We start from the raw sequence: 16,948 nt of genomic DNA, 5'->3' as shown, positions 1-16,948 counted from the left end.
AGTGGAACAACCTCCCTGTGTAAGTGGTAGCTACTTCTAATGTACGGAGGTTTAAGGTTACTGAGAAGGGTGGTGGATACGTGGAACAGCATCCCAGCAGAGGTGTTAGAGGTTAATACAACCATGTCCAGGGTGGCATCTAATGGGGAGAAATAAGACTCCTCCCACAGGGCCAAATTCCAGATGAAGCCCAAACCCGCCATGAATTAATTTATAGGGAAACGCAGAGAAAATGGTTCCGGTTTTACGGCTCGATTCAATTTAAAAATAAAATGTAAAAATTAAGATTTTAAAATGTTTTTTCCTGAAGTCGCCGCCCCCCCGGGGGATAAGATTTGTAAAATGAATTTGTAACGTATCGTTCTTTGGATACAATGGCATTTCTTTTACTATTCTAAAAAAAAAAAAAAGAAAAAGAAACAATATAAAAAAAAATTGAAATGTAAAAATAAAAAAAATACTGCTTTAACCCTTTATAGATTCTTAAAGTGTTGGTGGGTAGGACACCTGGATTAAAGAATCGCTACCTCTTTCGACACAATTCTAAAAAATAAAAAAAAAACATTTAAAAAAAAAAAGTAAATTAAATAAATAAAATGAAAAACGTAACATCTCTGGATGACTAACGACTCGTTTTAATCTGGTGTTTGGGGGGTGGGATTCTCTCTATGGGTTCCTTTAGTGCAGGTGAACCGGACACCTGCATTCAAGAACGGATCCCTCTTCTCATACAATGTTTTTTATTCTAAAAAAATTATAATTTAAAATCAGAAATAAATGGATTTCTGAAGTGAACGAGAAACCCGGATTGAAGGAGGAAGGCATCGTGACCTTGAGCATCTTCTAGCGACCTCGGAGAACCCCCCCCTCCCCCGACACGCTCCGACGCGGGGGTATTCCGGTCTCCCCCGTGTAACACGTTCATCAGGCGGCTCCAAACGGTGTTACGATCACCGCGCGCGGAGAGGCGCGAGACCCAGGTGCCGAGTGACACCTCTGGAAGGCGCGAGAGCGCCGCTGATTGCTTCCTATTATTAGAGGCAAGCGACTGTATTTGGGGAGGAATAAACAGAGCGTCTTTTCTCTCCCCTGTACAGCGATACTGTGATTTCGTGTTTTTTTTTTTAAACCCTCACGCGTTTCGCGGTGGCGATTCTCCTGACAGCAGAGCTGGCGCTCTAATTAAAGGCATCTTCAGGAAAGAGTTTGGCGCGGGGGGGGCTATTCTCTCAGAAAGAGCGGAGGAGGCACAATTATACCCCTTCACGGCTAATAACAGGGCAGGGTAACAGGTATAACGAGGCGGCGAGGAGCGAAACACGCCGGGGAACGTGGAAGGATTATACGGCTGCCGACGCATCTCACAGAGCGACGGGGAGAAAAAAAAAGATAGGCAGGACTGAGAGGGGCATTTAGAAGAATAATGGGGTTTATTTACCCCGTTTAGTTGATAAAGCCCCTTCCTGCTGTTTCTATACACATTATCGGGGCTTTTAGGGCCGTAGAACCCTGCGATCCCCTCATACCCAGCAAACATTCTGACCTCCTAGAAAAGAGGGGGCATCAGGAGAGGAAAAAAGGGAGGAGAGGGGTTTGGGAGAGGGACTGGCTAGACTAGACAAGGACACTTGGCAGGTATGAGCATCTCCATCAGGAGTAAAAGACACGCGAGGCCGGCGGGGTTTACCTGTGTAGGGGGTCTCGATGGGGCAGTCAATGTTCATTCATGGGTGTAGCTGTCCAGCCCCGCGCAGGAAGGGCCAAGTCCTCTCGTGACTGCCGAACCGAAGCAAACCCCAGCTTTCCTGCAGGAAGGAGAGGAATAGGGTCAGAGATAAGGGGCCGCTGCGTCTCTTCAATTCTCACAATCAGACCAAACATACGTTTCCAGAAACATTTCTAGCTTTAGTTTTTTCACCCCAGTTGTAGTTTTCCCCCCATAATATAATGTTTTCAGGCAGCTGCATATCAGCCGTTTGTATGATTCTCGCTCTGATATCTGATCCGTGATCTACTAAACCCCCCGACTCCTTATCATACTGCCTGTGGGGAACAATAGAAAGGCTCGGTCTTAATCAACCAGCTGGACTCTCTGACTAATGAAAGTCTATGGAGGAACGGACTTCATTAGCATCGCCATAAAGCATCAGCTCAGTGTGGTGTTTGAGCCGGGAAAGTCACCCAAAATATCACATGACTGACAGCAATGGCCGCCTCCCGCTGTATACATAAAAGTTATTCCTTGAGACTCCCGTTAAGTCAGGGGTTAATAGACCGCGGTGTCACGTGATTGGGGGGGTGGGGGAGGAATCAATAATTCTCATCATCTGGGAAAGTAGATAAGAGTCACTTCAACAAGATCCGTCGGCTGCCAGCCGACGGATGAGCTGCCAGTGAATAAAAAACCAAAAAATAATAATAATAATAAATAATAAAATAAACAAATAGATTAAAGAAAAAAAATAAAAATAAATAGGTTTAAATAAATAATAATAAAAAAAAGGCCTCTTTATCCAGCGGGAACGAGAAAAAAAATTTCGTAAAAACTCCCCCCAAAAATATTCTGGGAAATCTATGTGAAGTCCCCCAGCGCTCAACTGGTTATTTTTGCAATTCTAGAAGCCTAAGAAGAATAAAGCGGGTTGGCGGATTCCCTGGCTCCGGTCGCTCCGGGGTTAACGGGAACGCGGTGAAATTGGATGCGGGTTGGATGGCTGCTTCGGTGCGCAGGGCCGCTCCGAGCAAAATAAACAGGGCAGGAGATTAATAAATAGGAGGATGGGAATCACGGGGAGCTGGGAAAATGTTCCAGAGCCGTATCGGGTGTCAGACAACACGCATCTCTGCGAGGATCTCAGGCACCTCCGGCCAACCGGCTCCCAGGAGCAGGAGAGGACAAAGCAGAGATTCAGAAAGGGAAGGAAGAGCGCAGGCGGGCCGTGGCCCCTTTGGACGGGGGTTCATTCGCTAAGGGGCGAGATATTTCATCTGGTAGCATTCATTTTATAGTATGAAGGGCACCGTGGGCATTAGACGGGCCAGCAGAGGTCAATGAGACGCACCATCACCTGAGAGCGAGACTCCCGATGCGTTTCTCCTGTACGAAGGAAAGTTTACGGGGTCTATCGTCCCGATCTGGCCAATCACAGGGATGAGGGTTTTAGGGTGAAGAACACCTGCTTGATTATACCACAACTCCCAGCCTGTGGACCATGGTGGCAGCCAGCGACCTGTCTCTGTCCACCTAAGGAACTGCAGGCAGATAGCGGCTTACAGTCTCTACCAAGTTCTCAAGACCAACCCAACCAAACGACTCCAAGCCCAGCTCAATAAATGTGGCATTCCAGTCTACAGCAACTCAGCCCAACTCCACAGAAAACAAGACCCCCTTAAACTGGTGGACTCCACCATCTACTCTCACGAACCCCTCACCAGGTGGACTCTACCACCAACTGTCAAGACCCCCTCAAGCGTTAGACCCATCCACCATCTCTAGATTGTAAGCTCGTTTGAGCAGGGCCTTCCTCACCTGTTGTCTCTGTAAGTGAAATTGTTACGTTACTTGTTACTACTTGTTGTGTCCTGTCCCTCCATTGTACAGTGCTACGGAATTTGATGGCACTATATGAAACAATAATAATAAAGACCTCCTCAACTGGTCGACTCGACCACCAACTCCCAAGTCCATCTCTCAAGACCTCCTCAACTGGAAGACTTGCTAAACTTTTAAGACCACCTCAACATGCAGACTCAACCACCAACTCTCAAAGATCAACCTAACCGGTCGACTCGACCGCCAACTCCCAAGACCACCTTAATTGGGAAACTCTCGAAAACAAGCTGGTTGACAGATTCCACGTTGAAAAGAGAAGTGGAGCTGCACTCACCCTAACTGCATCTCGATCCGACCCAAGAGGAAGCTTCCAACGTCCCACCCAAAAGCACTTGATGCAACAGAAAGTTACTCCTGGTGACCTCGTTGACCGCTGTTGAGCGTTCTTGCGTTAAGCCGGTCTTGTTACTTCCGTAACCCAGCTCACATCTCGGCGTTTAGTGAGCACACCTGCCCGACACAGTTTGCGGTACGTCTGGTGGGTCCACCATTCGTGGACTTCTGCAGAACCAGTAGGCCTACAGTCGCATTAGGCTTCCATCCTTGGACATCTACTTCCCTGAAGAGCTTGCAACGTAATTACTACGCAGCCAAAACAACGCGCCGGCCGGAGAAACGCTCGTAAATATCCACATGGGCCATGAGCGATAGGGTGACACGCCGTGCGGAATTAACCTGTTAGGCGCCAGAGACGCTGGGGGGCCTCGGAGGAGAAGTGGTAGTAGCGGTGACGACCGTCAAAGCTCTCCTGACATTTTTTCGAGGCCATCGGGAAGATAGAAAGAAAAAAAAAAAAGAGCGTTTCTCAAAAACATACAGAAAGTGCTTTAAATTATTCATCGGCCTTAAACAGGATTTTTTTTCATTTTTTTTGAACGGCTCTCAGCTTTTATCAATCATTAATGCGCTCTCTGTTTCCAGCGTGCAGCTCGGGCTATTATGCTGCATGCCGGGGAAATAAATAAATAACAACGAGGCCACCGCGGGCACCAAGCCCATTTCCATGGCGTTTGGGGTGGGGAGGAGGACAAAAACGATCTACTTTTCTTGGCAAGGGGGAAGGCGCCGAGGCGGCCAAATAACCCCTTCTGCGGAACTGACCCAAACCTGCCAACGATCCCAACGCCCCGAGAGGGGGGTGATTTGGTTTTAGGGGTGTGGGCTGGGGGTACTGGGACTTTTGATGCGACTTTGTGCCCCATCTGTGTCACTGAGCGGGGCATTTAGAGGAAGAATAATGGGGTTTATTTACCCCGTTTCATTTATAAAGCCATCTCCTGCTGTTTCTATACACATTATCGGGGCTTTTGGGGCCGTAGAACCCCGCGATCCCCTCATACCCAGCAAACATTCTCACCTCCTAGAAAAGAGGGACATCGGGGGAGGAGAGAGGGCAACAAGGGAGGAGAGAGGGGCATCAGGGGAGAAAAGAGGGCATCAGGGGAAGAAAGAAGTGAAACATGAGAAGAAAGAGGGGCATCAGAGGTTTGCGAGAGGGACTGGTCAGAGTAAACAGGGACTCTTGGTCGGTATGAGTCCCCATACAAAGCCGCAGGGCTAACAAAGTTGGGAATTTGCTGCAAAAACAAGGAATCTGCAGGTTTTCCAAAAATATTCAGAACTGAGAAAAAATAAAGCAATAAAAATCGATGCAGTTGTTTGGCTGCCTGTCTCCCCTACCTTTACCCAGGGTGTAGATGTGCAGGGGGCTTCTGGTGTGCAGGGGGCTTCTTTTTTTTTTTTTTTGTAAACTCCCCCACCCCCACCCTATGCAGCTATTTTGTGATGTCAGCAAGGGGTCTGGCCAGGCTTTTGATGAAGTCACTCAATGGAATGTTCAGAGTTAACACTTCCTCTGCTGGAAGGCATCGACTTCTTAAGTTACCGGGGGTCACCAATAACCAGTAGTAACCCCTCACCCCACCCCCCCTGGTGGACAGTGGTGCAGAACAGGGATTTAAAGGGGGGGGGCTTTCTTTATGTTTTTGTTTGGTTTACATACTACGTACACACGACACGGCTAACATGAAACAGGAAAGCTTTAAGAACGGCAGGGATCGGTCGCAGGGTAAAAGGAGATGGACCGGTGGGTATGACCGGCGAGGTCGTGGCAGTTTGACAGCCCGTTTAAGGGACATCCTGGCAAGAGGTTGCAGCTGAAGGACATCGGTTGAGTTTCTCCAGCTGGAGATTCCCACAAGCTCCTCGGCACCAAACCTTGGCACGCATGGCCGCCAGCGAGCGAACGGGCGACCTGTTCTTGGCTTTTTGCTTCTTATCCCTGCGTGGCTCGTGGGAATTTGTGCTACCTTTTCACGTGCCACCCAGCAGAGATGGTAGAGGCTGACACAGTGAGGGAATGTAAACACGCATTGGGATAAGAATATGAATTTAAGTCGAGAGCGACGACTGATTAAGGTTTGAGTCTTTACAGCAGGAGAAGCGGGCAGATTAGACGGGCCGAACAGGGCCGATCTGCCGGCAGACAATACGTTTCTCTAATAAAGGGTCTGCGGATTTACAAGGCAGCGGCTGAGGCGATGGGGGTGATGCATTACACCGCAGCGTCTGCAGCTCCCCCGTCATCCTCCTTCCGAGCACGGAGAGGAAGCAGTGACAGCTTCCCAAGACGAAGCAGCCCTCCTTTAATAGCATCTTGTTATACGCGGCCACAGATCACAGGGCGCCCGGCAGCTTGATGAAAGGACTCGACGGCTCCAGGCAATGGTGCATTGAAAACAGCTGAATAAATGGGGGGGGGGGAGACGCAATTAACTCCTAGGTGCTTCTCTATGAGAATGCAGCAAAAGCCATTTCACAAAGCGGATACGGCCATTTTTAATATATGTACGAGGTTACTTTTCTCCCTAAGCGGAACCCCTCCAGCGCCGTAAACAGTAACAACCCCCCAGTGTGGTATACATTGAGAACCCCTCCAGCGCCGTAAACAGCAACAACCCCCCCAGTGTCTTATACATTGAGAACCCCTCCAGCGCCGTAAACAGTAACAACCCCCCCAGTATGGTATACCTTGAGAACCCCTCCAGCGCCGTAAACAGTAACAACCCCCAGTGTGGTATACCTTGAGAACCCCTCCAGCGCCGTAAACAGTAACAACCCCCCCAATGTAGTATACCTTGAGAACCCCTCCAGCGCCGTAAACAGTAACAACCCCCAGTGTGGTATACATTGAGAACCCCTCTAACGCTGTAAACAGAAATAACCCCCAGTGTCGTATACATTGAGAACCCCTCCAGCGCCGTAAACAGTAACAACCCCCAGTGTTCTATACCTTGAGAACCCCTCCAGTGCCGTAAACAGTAACAACCCCCACCAGTGTGGTATACGTTGAGAACCCCTCTAACGCTGTAAACAGAAATAACCCCCAGTGTCGTATACTTTGAGAACCCCTCCATCGCTGTATACATTGAGAAGCCCTCCAACGCCGTATACAGTAACACCCCCCCCAGTGTGGTATACATAGAGAACTCCTCCAGCGTCATATACAGTAACAACTCCCCCCAGTGTCGTATACATCAAGAACCCCCCAGCGCTGTATACAGTAATATCGATCTGCCACAAAAACCTGGTTCCCTCTCATTTTGCTCCAATAAACTCCCTTTATCTGCAGACCCGGAGCCACCGTTGCTGTCAGTTATGTGATATTTCCGGCTCAAACACCGCACTGAGCTGATGCTTTATGGCGATGCTAATGAAGTCCGTCCCGCCTTAGACTTAAATTAGTCAGAGTGTCCGACTGGGTGACTAAGACAGAGCCATTCTACTGTTCCCCACAGGCAGTATGATAAGGAGTCGGGGGGTTTAGTAGATCGGGGATCAGATAACAGAGCGAGAATCATACAAATGGCTGCTATGCAGCTGCCTGAAAACATTTATATTATGGGGCAAAAAAGAAAACCGAGGAATAGGTTCAACCTTCTACTAGCAATATCTTGAAACAAAGACTGTCCGTTGGTTGCCCTCCTAGGGCAAGTTGTGGTCCTTTGCATCGGAAACCCCGGTTCCCACAAAGCATCTCCGGCTCCGTCAAAACCCGGATAATTGAGACGGCGCGCTGTATTCGGCAGGGGACGGGCATCGTAGTTAAATTGACAGCAATTGACGCGTATCAGGGGACATCCTTGTCATATAATGTTGACAACCTAACCAGCGCAGGGGGGGGGCGGCGGCCATGCGCGATTCCAGGGACGCCATCTAACCGCGGGTCTACAGCTCTCGGACGGTCATGGAATATTAATTAGGACTTAACACAGATCAGCTATTGTGAGGTTAACGCCGCAATCTTCCTGCAGCAGGGCGAGCAACAACTGCCCCCTCTTACAACCCAATTTATACGGCGACACCGTTGATTAAGTCGGAATGGAATCATCGAACCTAGGAAATAGCTAGTGTCTTATACATGAAGCCCTGCATTGCTGAAAAGCCACCTTGCTCAGCTGTGATGTCACGATGACATCATACAAGCGACGGGAAAGTTTTGGAAGAAACCAGACGATATTTTCTTTTCCTTAGCTGTTATATTTAGAAGATCATATAAAAAAGTAAAAAAGTCGACACTTCAAAAGGTCCCAGCCACAACTTGAAAAGCCATCTCGCTCAGCTATGATGTCACGATGACATCACATTTGTGATGAAAAGGTTTTACAGGAAATTAGGCAACAGTGTCTTTCCTTTCCTTAGATGTTAAATTCATAAGATCATATCAAAATGTTAGTTTTTTGGGTGTCAACCATGGTCCCAGCAACAAACTGAAAAGCCATCTTGCTCAACTGTGATGTCAACAAAAAAACCTGTGATGTCACAACGACATCGTACAGATGATTTTACATACAAGGAAATCAAGTCATGTTTCCTTTCCTTAGATTTTGATTAAGAAGATCATATCAAAAATTAGATCTTCTGGGCGGAAAGAGCGCAGCCCAAGTTCCCGGGTACAAGGTTCCTACAAGATTTGAGATGTTCCGGGACTTGTTCCTACTAGAAAAATGGGGGTTCCGGCTTCTTCTACGCTTTCTATTTCACGTGCTACCAGGAACGGTAAGTTCCACCAGGGGAAAAAAAGGTTCAAAGACCAAATTCTCTGCTCGGTTACAGACAAAAGTGGACCAAAGACTCGTCCCGCAGAAGGACAAAGCCTGGCCTGGCCTCCTCGGGTTTCACAAGAGGTGAAGTCGGCTCTAAAGTTTCTCCAAAGCATGAGAATTACTCCCAGACAAGCTATATTTACCCCGGCGAAGAAGACGCACGCACGCTCGTGGAGCCCGTGGAGACTGGAGTGCTACGTTCGCGGCTATTTTTATGCCGTCACCTTCTTCACGTGCTGGAGATGTGGCACCTGAAGAAGGTGCTAATGAGACCGCGTAGGGAAGTTCCAAAAATACACGCGAGTCGAGAGGCTTTCAGATTCCTCTCTCTAAAAGCTTTTCAAGGGACGAGACAAGAGGACAGCTAAAAATTACCACCAAAAATGTCACTATAAATTTCCGAAGCCTGTTCATGCGTGGTCTTCACCTGCTCTTCACACGCCTCAGAACGTGGGACGTCACCGAGCTCTCGCACACATTTGCTTACAATAGTAAAGGAATAGCCAAAATAACAAGAAAGAAAACAAAATTCCATAACAGGGGAAGGATTTTACGTCGCGCTTGCTTTATTGAGCACGGAAGCTGCAGTACCACACTACAGGAAGTGAAGAGTGCAGCAGTCAAATCATTCCTCCTCCCCTTCCAAACCGGCAGGTAAAAAATCCCCCAAAGTCTGCCTTTCCTTATTAAGATAAAGAGGTTCTTCTGTATATAATCATGATGAAACCAACCCAAAAAAAGGTAAAGCCAACTCATTATCGTCGGCACCATCAACATCGATAGTCTTACTCTCTATGAAACATTCGTGAAGGATGTCACAAAAATTGGTCAAGTTTTCTTTACATTCTACACTTTTTTATGCAATACAAGGATTTTTACAGTGTTTTTTTGAGTAAAAATTATGATTTTATTTATATTTAGAGGCTGAAACGGAAACCAAGAAGTTGGTACAACCCGTACGTCCCTGGGACGGCCCTAAGCCCGGCACACGTGTTCTTGGGCTGGAGCTTTAATTGTTTTCCTTGGGTTCCGGAGAACAAGGACGGTAAACGGCGTGACGTAGACCACGAGGAAGCTCGGGCAGCTGAAATCCACCATTTATAACGAAATTACGGCCGTTAATTAAGATAAGAAATGGAGGAGGAGAGGTCGGATAAGGTCTCCTCACGGCTGAGAATGACTGTTGAGACCTTTCTCTTACAAAGTCACGCTTTTAAGACGTTAGATGTTTTCTTTAACCCAAAAACTAGCTCCGATAGATTTAAAATATGGTTACGAAACCATGGCAACCTTGGCTTATGTTTAGCTACGTGGCAAGTGTCCTACTGGACAAACACGGAGAAGTTACAGATGTTTCAGGCTTATGGCTGGTGGATCCTGGTGGAAACGTTTTAGATCATGGTTTCAGACCAGGACCATCTCAGGTGGGCCGCCACCTCCTTCTACGTTCAGAAGGAAGTTTGGAAGCCATCTCCAGAGGAGTTGAGGGACGTGAGGCCTCCAAGAAACCTTCGACCTCACGAGGAGCCTCCATCTTCCAAAGAACGTCCTCCAACAATAAAGTTCCACCAAGGAATAGTAAAGCAAGGGGGACCTGGACGTCCGACACGCGGGTAAACAGAGGCTGGCCTACGGGCGGTAATTAACCAAAAGGTCCTAATATTTCCTACTTTTACGGTGGGACTCGAGAAAGGACGAGAGTACCGGTGATTACCGAAGCCGAATTAAAGTACAGGAACTTCTCAAAGGTGAGAGATTCTCGAGTTCAGGGATCTACCGAGGAGAAGTTCCTCATTGAACATTAGGACCCGACAAAACGAGCTGGAAGCGTTGCCGTCAGTTAACGTATACTGGGATTTAACCTACAAGAGCCACCACTAGAATCGACCTAGAACCGGCCGGCAGATCGGCCCCAATCCGGCCCCCGTCTAGTCACCCGTTTCTCCTGCTGTAAAGACTCAACCCTTAATCAGTCGGTGATCTCGTCTTAGATTCAGGAGCCTTTTGCATACCCCATGCATGTTTAAATCCCCTCACTGCATTACCCTCTACCGCCTCTGCCGGGAGGCTGTTCCACTGCCCCAGTAGCTTGCTGCAGTGTTTGCAGGCATGTGGAATCCCAGCTCCTTGGCCTATTGTCTGTTAATCTTGTGGTTTCTCCCCTCTTATCTCTGTCTTGCAGTTACAAACCAAAGAGGAAAGCTCTGCTTCCGCTCCCCCCCCACCAACCACCCCAGTGGCCCCCTCCCCGGGCTGCTAGCTGACCCTTTCTCATGCGCGCCTATGCAGAGAATGCCCCCGAACGGAAAAGTACAGAGATTCTGCATTTCCTGACGTGTGTACACATCGCGGCGTGTAATAGCTGGGGGGCACACACGTGCCAGGATATCTCGTATAATTACACGGATGAGGAATTACACGCTAACTATAAAATTATACTGTTTTGGAGAGAAAAAAAACAACATTCTATTATTATTATTATTAATTTATCACTATTATAATTATTATTCTTATATTATTAATTATATTACTATAATTTACTATAATTTACATATTACATTTCATAAAAAATAGTAATAAAAATAAAAAAATTATAAAAAATATTAAAGATAGTAATAAAAATAAAAAAATTATAAAAAATATTAAAGATAGTAATAAAAATAATAATAAAATATTAAAAATAGTAATAAAAATAAAATATTGAAAACAGCAAAAAATAATAGTAATAATAATAAAAAACAATAAATTATTTTGTATTCTATACAGATCTATATCTTTTTTGGCTCACTATTATTTTTAACCATTTATGATCTGAGCATTTTTATCTGAGCTCACAAGGAAGCTGTATGGCGCAGGCGGGGGGGGGATATTGTGGTCTGGCTCTACGTAGACAGGTAGGCGAGCTAAATAATTAATTACAGAGGATAAGTGGCGATTTTATTTTATTATTTCTTAATAAAAATAACATTTAAATTAAAAAAACAAAACAAAAAACGTATATTTACATGATAGCAATACAAATATTACTTAAATATACATTTTTTCCTAAAAAAGCAAAAGGTGCTGCGGAAAGGGTTAAGAGGCGGGGCCCGGCAGCTGACGCACCCCACCGGCAGCGAGGCACGGGCGCCTTGTTTATTCGCCAGCGTTGCCCAAGAAACGCCACTCTGGCAAAACAAAGAGCAGGAGACAAAAGGTCTGAGCGATGCCAGGGGGCAGATCCAACACGTAACGCAAGCACTCCCACCCCCAGGACTCCCAGCCGACACCAAGTTTGTCAATTCTCTGTTTAGCCAGGAAAATCTCTTAGCAAAAGTCTGGTGATGGAGAAAAGAGACACAGGGATTTGGGAGCGGGACTGGTCTAATAAAAGCGGGGCACGTGGCAGGTATGGCTCAGTGGGCTGCGTGGGGGCTAGCAGTCCATAAACAAGCCAATCTCCAGCCGGCTCAGGGTTAGTCGGGGCAGATACGGCTTTGTGGTGTATAGTAAGGGGGGGTAATTATGCTCCAGGGATGGGGCAGGAAGTGTGTATAAACATGGCAATGGGCCACGGGGGGCCTCATAAAGCCGGCGGAGTTCTGCGCAGGAGCACGAGGCGGACAGACAGCATAACTCACACTAACAAGCCGGCACGTCGGCCCCATCCGGCCCCCGTCTAGTAAAGACTCCAACCTTAATCAGTCGTCGGTATGTCTATCCCATGCATGTTTAATACCCTCACTGTATTACCCTCTACCACCTCTGCTGGGAGGCTGCTCCACATATCTACCACTCTCTCAATAAAATGAAAAGCGAGATTGAACACAGCATTCTCAGGGTTTTTACCCCAGTCTCGGGTGAACGGGCAGATTCTCAGCGTTTTTACCCCAGAGTCACACAGTCTCCTCTGATTTAATTAAATCTGAGCGTCCAGATTGGTGCCTTTCTCCCTGCTTTATCACAGCCGGAATCCCTGCTTAAACACAGGTGACGCCATCCAGACTATCGTCACCTCCTGACCAGTCAGAGTTTCCATAGCGACCGTTATTACCATCATCAGGGGCAACAAACAGTGCAGCAAAATGCTAATGGTTGCCATGGAGACAGCACTACTTTTACCAAGCAACAGGAATTATTCCATGCGCACCCGCAGCTCACGGGCACGTCTCCCGATTCCATGCGCACCGGTGTCTTCTCCCCCCGCCTCCTCTTTATCATTCATTGTTCTTTTGTTTGCAAAGTAATTAAGTCGCTGTCATTAATCAGGGAGATAAAGGGAAGGAGCCAAATACCCCAGATGAGAGCAGGGGCTAATAACAGATTCGTGGAACAGCCTCCCGGCAGAGGTGGTACAGGGTAGCACAGTGAGGGTATTAAACAGGCGCGGGATAGACATACGGCTCCTGAATCTAAGACGAGACCAACGACTGGTTAAGGTCCGAGTCGTCACAGACGGGGCAGAATGCGGCTGTCGGGGCAGATTCCAAGCGGTCGGTGGATTAACCTGCTATCACGGGGCATCGCGCAGGTTCAAGGCGCATCCCCAGCACGCGCCCGGAGCCGCCTTCCAGCAGGTGAGGGGTTAGGCGCGAGGTCCCGGGGTAATGATTAAACGCGCAGGGAGTCGGCGAGCGGGTACAAGGTCCGGCCGGGGTAGCGAGGTCTCGTAAAGCACCCTTTTACCCCCCCCACCTTCTCCACGCTGCCAAGGAGTCTCGGGCCCTGCACGCGATCCTTCCTGCGCACGCTATGGGGGGGGCGGCTCTATACAGGAGCAGAGAGGGGGGAGATCTTTAAATGGGGGCAAGTAGGAGACCAGCTGCTCCTCTCCCCCCCCCTGCCCTAAACTGCCCTCCGTCATCCCTGTCGGCAGGAAATCTATATCGGCTTCAGCATACGGCGTCCGACCTTTTACCTCCCGGCGCATCGAGGGAAACAGAACGCATCAACCAAAAAGAGAAAAGGGGAGAATATTTACCCAAAATTTTTAAAAAATTGGGGCAAAAATATACAATTTAACAGAAAATAAGCAAAAAAAAAAAAAAAGGAAAGCATTTTGGGAGGAAAAAGAGTGAATCAAAAAAGACAAAGAGTGAAGATATTTTTTGGGGTAAAATAATAACAATAAATAAAAAGCAAAAAGATAACTTTTTTTGGAGGGGGGGCAATATTATAATATTTATTAAAAAAAAAAATGTTTAAAAAAAAAAAAAGCAGGCAAATTTCTACTTTGCAGTCCGTTAAAAAAAGAAAAAAAAGCCAAAAAGTAGAAGAAAATGTAGAAAGTGAGCTTCTACATTTTGTAAAACATCCAAAAAAAAAAAAAAAATGAATTTTAGAATTATGTTTTTTTTGTTTTTTTAACTACTAGTTATACATTGCTTCGGCGTTTCTCTCACATCAGAACTGGCCTCAAAATAGTGGCATTTTGGGTCAAAAGGCCAAAAATTCAGAAGAGTTAAAAAAAAAAAAAAAAAAAAAAAAATCAGAATCTCCCCCCCCAAAAAAATTCTAAATCATTCAATTTAGATTATATTTTGAAATTTTTTGTAAAAGTAAATAGCTGCTGCTCAGACAGAGACCACGAGCGTTCAGGGGACCCCCGCGACGCCCCCCCCAAAGCCGTATGAGAATTCCGGCGGTCAGCGCTGGGTATGAAGGAACGCCGCGCGCGCGCGCGCTTCGTTCTGCGAGGAGAGTCTTCTCGTTAACATTTTATTTGCATTTAAAACAAAGTTTGGGGCCGCGTTTGCATCCGAATAGGAAAATGCCCCCCCCCGTGTGCGCCCTGCCCCCGTAGCCCCAGGCAGAGTGTCTGCCCAGTAGAAACCAGCTGATGCTAATCGCCAGGCTATTCTTATACACCCCTCCACCCCCCCTTTTAAAAAAAGATTTCCCCACCATAGCTGGGGAGGAAAAAGGAGCCATTTTCACTCCCACTTTCCAACATCCCCCAGCTTTCTTACTGCCCCCGTTTCTGCCCCATGAAGGGTACCTCAGCCATAATCTATGAGCTCCGGTTCCACTAGTTTCTATGGCGACGGCCTATCAGGCCGTGCTATTGGATCACATGACAATTAAGCGTTTCCCGGCATTAATCGTAAACGAGGCCGAATTGTAACATAAACGGTGCTTTTAGGGTTAAACCTGGGATTCTACGCCCCGCTCCACCCCATTATTATTTAATCGCTATATATATATATTTAGGGGTGGGGGGGATTTCAGCCTGGTCGCGGCCCCTCCGCGGCCCCCCAAGACACCTCGCGCTAACCAGCACCTGAAATTTGTTTGTTTGTTTCCTAAACAAGCCAAGTGTTTTTTATTATTATGATTTTTTTTTTTATTCCTCCTCGGTTGCCCCTGCTGTTGCGATCTCTTTATTCCTCCCCTTCTCTCTCTCCCCTCTCCGCGCTGCGTGTCACACAGCTCGCTGGAAATGCCTAATGAGAATTTGATCTGGCGTCCAAAACATTCCCCGCTCCCTCATGGGCAGCTGCTTAAGTAGCGTATTCGGTGCAGTTATAATCTGCTTGGTCAATTCTCCGGGGAGGAAAAAAAATATATAAAGGAGGGAGGGGGGGCGAAACTGTGGATAACGTATGCCTTCTCCTCCTCGGCAGACATGATTTTATAACGAGAGACAGAGGGGGGGTGAAGGAGACTTAAGGTTCGGCGCCTATAGGCAGCGCTTGGACCGAGAAGAGCGGAGAATTCCCACGGTGGCCTCCAGAGCAAAGAAGTCGAGACGTTCCAACAGAACCCGATACATTGTTACACGTTAGAACACGTCTGCCCCGGCGGGGGGTCCGGCCATGTCCCCAGGGGGGGGCACGCTTGGTTTAGAGACCCCAATGTTGAAAATAAATGTTCGGATACAAGTGGAAGAGACCAGCCGAGCGTTTTAACGCGTGGACCATACCAACATTCCGGACCGCGGGGGGGGGGGGCGCTGGACAGGCCCACGGAAAATGCGGAGTAACCGGAGCCTGTGATGAAGAAACCCTTCTCACTTGTGTTGTTTTCGTCGTATGAATATTTAATTCCGTGTTCTAACTCCACCAAGACGAGGCCCACACTTTCTGAGGGTGGGGGATAGATAAGCAGAGCAGCCTCCCAGTAGAAGTGGTAGAGGGTAATACAGTGAGGGTATTAAACATGCATGGGATGGACATACGGCTCCTGAATCTAAGACGAGACCAACGACTGATTAGGGTTTGAGTCAGGATCAGAACCTACGGGGGGTCCATGTTCCCCATTTTGTGTAACGCAGGGGGGTCCGACTACGTCCAACTAGTAGCTTGGTGTTGCTACGTTATTAGCCATGGTGTGGGGGGTGGGGCGTAAAGCTGGTTGATCGGCAGCCAAAGAGTTAATAGAGTGGTTTCCTGACACCTCAGGTGCATCTCCCACTGCGACGGACAAACCCACCGGTGGGGTCAATCAGCAAAATAAATACGCGGGTTGCGTTGGGGCGGAAACGCTGTTGAGGAACACGATTTCCACCCCCGCAGCCTCTGAATGGGTTGGGAATACAGGCCATGGAACCGACGTGAACCGTGGCTTCCTCCGCAGTGTCGCACGCTTCCTCCTGGTGTGTGTGTGTCTCTGTGTTTGTGTGTGCGTGCGTGCGCGCTCTGCCTGGCTTCTGCTCACACAATAAACCACAACAGCCGAGAGGACACAAAGCGAGAATGGAATGCATTGAGACTCTGTGTAGACCCTGCAGAGGTGCGAGAGGGTGGAATTCACCGTGACTGGGGAGGGGGGGGGGCTGTAGACCCTACAGAGGTGCGGGAATAAATGAGGAATCTCGTTCCGTGACATCCCAGGACCTCACAAAACAAACCTATGGGCCACAATTCTCCTGGAGGCCACCATCTGGCCGTAGAACGCGATCCTCAGAGTTTATCATGGACCATACCATTCTTTGTCGTGACCACTTTTAAAACTTTACCCCGGGATAACTTTCTGTAGAATAACCGCCAACGTTTATCAGCGTTGAGGGTTAAATTGTGTATTAATTTGAGGCGTTGACTTGGGTCTGCTCATTCAGTCTTCACCGTCAGTGTTGGTGGAGGCCCACAAACCATAACTGGCCTCGAGTAGGCCGAGTGCTCTCACAAAAGGACCCTTCAATGGCTACCGAAGGTCGAAAGCAAATGACCCAGAAGGTTGTCGAACGGGTATTTACTGAAGAGCTGACAAAGGCGGGTGAGCAGACGCGGAGTCTCTACGTGCCGGGGCTTTA

General features: G+C 47.8%; 1 protein-coding gene across 3 annotated transcripts in view; it reads right to left on the bottom strand.

The window, feature by feature from the left end:
* ZMIZ1 (zinc finger MIZ-type containing 1) overlaps positions 1-16,948 on the bottom strand; it is an 81,647-nt gene that overhangs the window by 49,765 nt on the left and 14,934 nt on the right. For all 3 annotated transcript variants that reach the window (XM_053450972.1, XM_053450973.1, XM_053450974.1), the window contains exon 2: positions 1,688-1,805. The gene's annotated coding sequence lies outside the window, so the exon portion shown is untranslated. The remainder of the gene's footprint in view (positions 1-1,687; positions 1,806-16,948) is intronic.

Source organism: Spea bombifrons, chromosome 11 (genome assembly GCF_027358695.1).
Source record: "Spea bombifrons isolate aSpeBom1 chromosome 11, aSpeBom1.2.pri, whole genome shotgun sequence".
NCBI lineage: Eukaryota > Metazoa > Chordata > Amphibia > Anura > Pelobatidae > Spea > Spea bombifrons.
The sequence above is the reverse complement of the archived record's forward strand: the minus strand, read 5'-3'. Positions and strand labels throughout refer to the sequence as shown.